At 47.9% G+C, this 6380-nt stretch overlaps 1 protein-coding gene across 1 annotated transcript in view; it reads right to left on the reverse strand.

Annotated features, from left to right (window-relative positions):
- PROX1 (prospero homeobox 1) overlaps positions 1 to 5722 on the reverse strand; it is a 49192-nt gene extending 43470 nt beyond the window's left edge. Inside the window, exon 1 of the mRNA XM_054280365.1 lies at positions 5658 to 5722. The gene's annotated coding sequence lies outside the window, so the exon portion shown is untranslated. The remainder of the gene's footprint in view (positions 1 to 5657) is intronic.
- Between the last annotated feature and the right edge of the window lie 658 nt (positions 5723 to 6380).

Below are 6380 nucleotides of genomic sequence, written 5' to 3' on the forward strand. Positions count from 1 at the left end.
CCAAAAATCAAGACAGTAGTCAATGCTTAGTTTGCAACCAGGATGAAAAAATAAATCAGCTTTTAATACTTAGAAACATTATGTTTATTTTGCAGCCTGTGCTCATGCATTCTGGATGTACTAAAAGAATTTTCAGAGATCTGGTGTCAGAAAGCTATGCAAGGGACATGATGTTTGTTTACAATACTGGTTCCTTGCATACAAGAGAGCAAAGAATGATAAAAAATATATTAAAACCAAAAAGTATCATTAATTCAGATGCAAAATCCAAACAGCTTGACCTATTATCAGGTCACTGTCTTCAGAGATCTCTTCTTATCAAAAAGTACATTAAGTGAGTGAAGTTTGGTTACCTCATGATGAAAATAATGAAATAACAAGGATTTCTGCTGCAGGGGCCCAATTCTGCCACCTGCACACCAAGGAGCATCCCCCCTTCCAAGCAAGCCCCTGGAGTCCAGGGATACCAAAATCCTGTTATGTGTGAGGGGTAGGGTCAGGCCCTGCTTGGCAGCGTGTAAAAGGCTGTCTCCTGCTTTCTCCCAGCTGATGCAAATGACGCTTTTCGGGGGGCAGAATCAGGCCTTACAATTAGACCATCACCAAAAAACCCCCAAAAACCTGAGGAATATCAGAAGGGCTGTTTTTGTAAAGAACTGGCCAAGGCACTGGCACAGAATAAGCCAAGGCTGAGTTTGACCTTTCAGTCCAGTGGTGTTCATTTGAAAGAGATCTAAACTAATTGGAAGACAACTGAAAGAGCTCCTGCTTATTTCACCTAAAATACTCTGAAGGCATCTACCATAAGGATAATACTTGCCAATAGGGAAAGAAAACAAACCACAAACAAAACCCACCAACACTGAAAACCTTCACGCTTTTCCTTCCTTTTCTGCAGTCAAGCTATGCTTGATTGAGAGCCAGCAATACGTTCCCAGACTCACACCAGAAACCTCATGTCAGGTTACAAGTTTTGCACTTTTCCCAGAAAATTCGAGGTGCCTGACCACGGTTCCTCTCTCTCTTGCCCAATCCCAACCAAGGACACACATGGGGAGGGCTTGCTGTACCCTTGAGTCAGCAGCTCAGGAAATAGGCTGTCCTGCGCCAGGTTGGAAGGTCATTGCCATGCATCCTTCCTCCCCAGTGTCCATTTCCCTCCCCAAGCCCCCGCGCCAGCGCTGCTCCACAGCCCATTCCTGCCACCACAGACATGTGGCAGGAGGTGCTGCAGAGCCACGTCCCCTCCTTCCCTCGATGGAAGCTGAAAGCATCGGAGTTATCGTACACTTAACCTGGGTATTAAGCAACATCTCCCATTTGCCCTGGTGTTATCCTGAGCCAGCCGGACTGCCAGCTTTAAGGCTTACGTGCCTTTCGGCTTAAATATGAGAAATAGTTCTACTTTAGCCTGACAAAACAGAATGGGTATTGAATGGCCAGTTAATATTTCATTCTCTGAGGACCAAAACCAATTTGCACCTCAAGGGGAGTGGAATGGCACGTAGAGCGGGATGCAAAATGCCAGCCACAACAGGCAGAATTCAAGACTGATTAGATTAGAACTGAATAAATAAGGAAATCTTGGGGAGGGGGAGAAATAATTAGGAAGCGTGTGTCCTTTAGACAGTCACCAGTACTTTGGCTGTACATTGTCTCAAAACTATATTTTATACATCTAAAGTCTCTCCAGAAAAACAGAGCTGGCAAGATAGGGTTTGGTTGTCAAGATCTACGTAGAAATCTCCAGAAGCACCATTTCTTTCCGAATTGCAGAGTTTTAAATTTGCGAAGGTTAAATTTGGTTTATGCATCGCTTTTGATACTCCTCACATGCCAAGTGTAGTTTATGTTAAATTCGCCGGCCACATCTACAGCCTCAACTCGCACAACGTGGCTTCCTCAGAAACCAAACGTTTTCCATGCCGATAGAATTAAAAATCATACCAAGGACCTCAGCGCTTTCTATGTCCATCCATAAATAAAGCAGTAGTATTTTATTTACAAATTTACTTTCAAATCTTTTGTTTAAGGAGATATGATTACAATGTAGCTATGAATAACCTCTTAACAGCACAGCAGCTACAGACATGGGTTTATTTCGTATCCATTTGATATGCATTGACATTTAAAATGGAAATAGATTAATTTCTAAGTCTCAAAGAGTTGCTGTTACCAAACCTTTGGCTAGGGTTTGTCAAAATGAGTATGATGTCAGGTATTTAACCATACTCACTATTAATAAATCAATTTTTGTAATCAATTTTGTTAACTCATCTTGATCTAGAAAGATGTTGATCATTTTCTCCTAGATTAATTCAAACACCTACAGGATGCAAAGGAGATGTAAATTCAAACGCGCCCTCGTCAGCCCCTTTGAAGAACCCTAGCCTAACCTGAACAGCCATTAAATACACAGCACAAGAGTGCTAAACTTGATGGATATGCTTGGATGAATTCAAGGAGATATCAGTTTATACAGCTGAAATCGCTCCCATCTTTTCACAAGCCGACTACTTTCGTTGGTCCAGAGTCTGCCTGCTTCATGTCAGCCCATTATGCCAATACCACGCAAGAAATTTAACATCCTTCTGCTAATAGAAATATTTAGATCTTACACTCTAACGCACTTCACAAGTGCATGGCTTTGCCAGAATCAGCCAGGAAGCAAAGGATGAAAATTATTCTAGTCAACAGCATTTCATGCACAAAACCACAGCTAAAATTTGAAGAACAGATGACATCTGTTCACCATATCTGTTCAGTGCTAAAATCACATCAGCCACTAATGAGAAAGTGCTACCTTTTTGCACAGCTCTGACACAAGCTTTCTTGGGAGAAAGTACTACCTTTCTGTGCAGTTCTAACACAAGTTTTCTTGGGAGAAAAGATTATCCAATTCCCTTAGCTGAGATGTCCAACAAGGAATTTGAAACAAGGCAGTAAGGATAAGGAACTATTTGGGCAGTAAAAAACTACTTTACTAGGATTTCTCCACAAGAAGAAGCAGCAGCAAAAATCAGTGCCTGATTTACTTCAAAATTATGCTGCTTGCTCTTTAGCCTTAAAGGAAAAAGCAACCCTTGTTTTATGAACCTGGTGATACCCAGGGCCCAATAGAGCAAGGTATTCAGCAATTCCTATGAATGCCAAACATCCGCAATTCCCATCAACTACAGAGCTCAGTAACAGGAGGGATTCGGCATCTCATTAGTTCAGGCCTTCAAACTGGGGAGATGCAGGGCCCTCCATCACACAGCCCTGCTCGGCACTGCTTGAGGAAACAGATCTTTTGAATGAGAAAAAGAAATCAAGCTGCTCAAAGTAGAAAACTGAAAACATTTTTCTCCTCTCAAGCCAGTTTGGTCCCTGTTATTTCACTGATCATGAAGAAAATAATTCACATGGCCTCTGTGTAGAGACAATACTGAAAGGTACTCAAGATTCCTACTCTGAATTCAGCCCAAGTTTTCCAATATACTATTTTTTCCACGCTACGCGATGTCATTACATCACAATTCTTAAATTACTTAATTTAGCAGTTAGGCTGCACTTTGAGTCAGAATAAATCACTATTTAGAGACTACAAATTGCAGTATTTACAATTCTGCCCTGAATCGAATTAAACCTTTCAATTTGAAAATGTGTCCATTCTTATGAACATCTCAATTTATCACGCAATCATAAAAGAGATAAGTTATACAAACTGTGAGGCCTCAGAGTTCAGCAGGCAGGGAAGTTAACTGTATATACCGACAGTGCCATTCAGCGAACGCAGGATACTTTACAGAATAATTTAATAGAGAGCTCTTAGTGAAAAGTATATACATTGTACTTTTTATCACAGTTCAACTCCTGAAATGTTGATACTCTGTCTACCCTTGAGTATTAATAAACATTTCACAGAATGTGGTATTGCTGCTAAAGGTAAGCTCTGGACGAAAAGCAGATAAAATAAATGCAAAATGAGCTGCAGTGGTCGTAAACTTAAAGTGATTGATGGCAACTCAGAGAAAAACTATGAGAAAAAGACATAAAGGATATGTACCTCATGCAAATCTACGGCTAAGGAAACTGCCTCCCTATAATTCATCCTGCATATTGCCAAGCCTCTACAGGCAATGGAAGTGACAAATAATCTGAGCTTTTACACCTCACGGTGACACAAACACGTTTCTGTGTCCTGCACTCAACAACACAGCACCTTCTGCCACCAAGCCATGGCCACAGATGCGTGGATGCGTTCCACGTGCTCCCCACCCGTCCCCAGACCCGGATGACGGGTTTGGGGTGACATTCGCCATCCAGCCAGAAACACCGCGGGGTCTGCTCAGCGCTCGGGACCTGTGCGAAACCAGCGGCTTTCCAAAGCTCGTCCTGGCAACTTTCGCCCGACATTCAAGGGCACCTCTAGTCTGCAGCCGCGTCCCTCGCCAGCCCTGACTGAAATTCCCTACTTCGTCAAAGACATTAAGTTAATATCCCGCGTACCTGCTCTTCCGCGGCCGGGGCACAGCACAAGGACGCGACGCCGGCCCCTCGGGGAGCTCCATCCCGCCTCGGCCGCGCCCCCCGGCACCGCTCCCGCGCCGCTTCCCGCTGCTGCCCCCGCCGCCCCGGCTGGCTCTCCCTCCCTCCCGGCGCAGGGAGGCGGCGGCGCCCGGCACCCCCGGTCCCGCTCCGCTCCCGCTGCCCCCGGCGCGCACCTGCCCGCAGCGCCCCGCACCTGCCCGGCCCCGCCAGACGCCGCGCACGGACCGCGGGCGGCCGCGCAACTTTGTCCCTGTGTGCAAAGAGCCGCGGGCCCCGCTCCGCCCCCGCGGAGTGCCCGGTGCCCGGAGCCGCGGCCCGCAGCCCGTCGGGCCCCGCTCCTGTCGGGCCCCGCGATCTCGGCCCCCCGCCCCAGCGCTGCCCTGCGCGCCCCCTCCGCGCAGGCCCCACGCCCCCCAGCACCGCTCCCTCCTGCGCTTTAACTCCGCGCAAACACATGGCAAAGTGAGCCGGGTCACTCAGCCGCTAAACAGAAAATCGAAAAAGCCAAGAAAGATCTCCATCAACGGCTAAGAAAGAATTAAATCCCCCCCGGAGGGAAAAAAAAATCAACAAACAACAACCAAACAAATAGAAAGTACCAATAATCCTAATCTTTTCCCAGATCAAGGCTCTTATCCCGCGACTTGCATTTGATCTCTTCTCATGTGCTCGCTACCTACCACTCAAATCCCATTTTCTATACATTTCCACCATTCGCGGCTCGTCCCACGCTTGGAAATGAAAAAGTAATTGCAAGGGTAAGAAGAGTAAGAATAAAAAGTCCCTGTCCTTCCCGGCTTGGGTTAAAAAGGAGAAGTAGCGACATGCAAATGACAGGCAAATTGGAAGAGACAAAAAGCAAGGCAGCTATAATAAACAGGACAAAGAGGAGGCTCGGAGGAGCGGAGCAGGAGTTTAAAGCGGGGATGGGGAACTTCGGCGGGGACGGGGGGAGAAAGAAGCTCGGAACAACAACAAGAAGCCAAATACTCGCTGCGCTTTCCGTCCCCGCAAAACTGCCCTCCAACCCACGGAATAAAATAAAGAGCGGTCCACAAAAGGTGGCAGGGAGAGAGCGAAGGGGAAGGGGGGGAGGATCACCTAACAACGAGCAGGTCACTTACTCTTCAGCCCTGGGCAGGCTACGGTGAGCGCTCCATCGGGCTCCTTACCGCTCACAAATCCTTACCGCTTTATCTACCGGGGAATTAAAACTACTCAGCTAATAAAGTCACTGCAATTTTGCCCCCTGGAAAAAGAAGCACAGGTTTGATAACGGTGATCAATATTTTGCTGGGGATTTCATCACCGCCCCCCTCCCCCCGGACCATTTAGAGCAGCCCAAGCAAGTGCGAATTTAGGGGTAAAAAAAAAAAAAAAAAAAAAAAAAAAAAAAAAAAAAAAATTAAAAAAAACCCGAAAGACCTGAAAAGGCCGAGAAAGCGGGGAGGGACGAAGGGGGCGCGGAGGGGGAGCGGGTACTTACTCGGTGCAAAGGCGACGAAACTGAGCCTCGCTTTTTTTTTTTTGCCGGTGGAACGAGAGAAAGGGCGACACGCACACGCACATGCACACACACACACACCCCGCACACGCGCCCCGCACACGCACACACGCACACGCGGACACGCGCGCGCAGCCGGCAGCCCCGGGTGCCGCTGATGAATATGATAATCGCGCGGGGGAGGGCGAGCGAGCAGCGCGGGCGGGAGCGCGGGCAGCGGCCGCGGGCTGCGGGCGCCGAGCGGAGCGGAGCGCAGCGGAGCGGCGGGCGCGGAGCGGAGCGGGGGCGGCGGGAGCGGCGCGGGGCAGGGCTGGGCTGGGCAGGGCTGGGCTGGCCGAGCCGA

This window comes from Melozone crissalis, unplaced genomic scaffold (genome assembly GCF_028551555.1).
Source record: "Melozone crissalis strain CALT ecotype California unplaced genomic scaffold, PUWL_Pcris_2 ptg000027l_1, whole genome shotgun sequence".
NCBI classification, from domain to species: domain Eukaryota; kingdom Metazoa; phylum Chordata; class Aves; order Passeriformes; family Passerellidae; genus Melozone; species Melozone crissalis.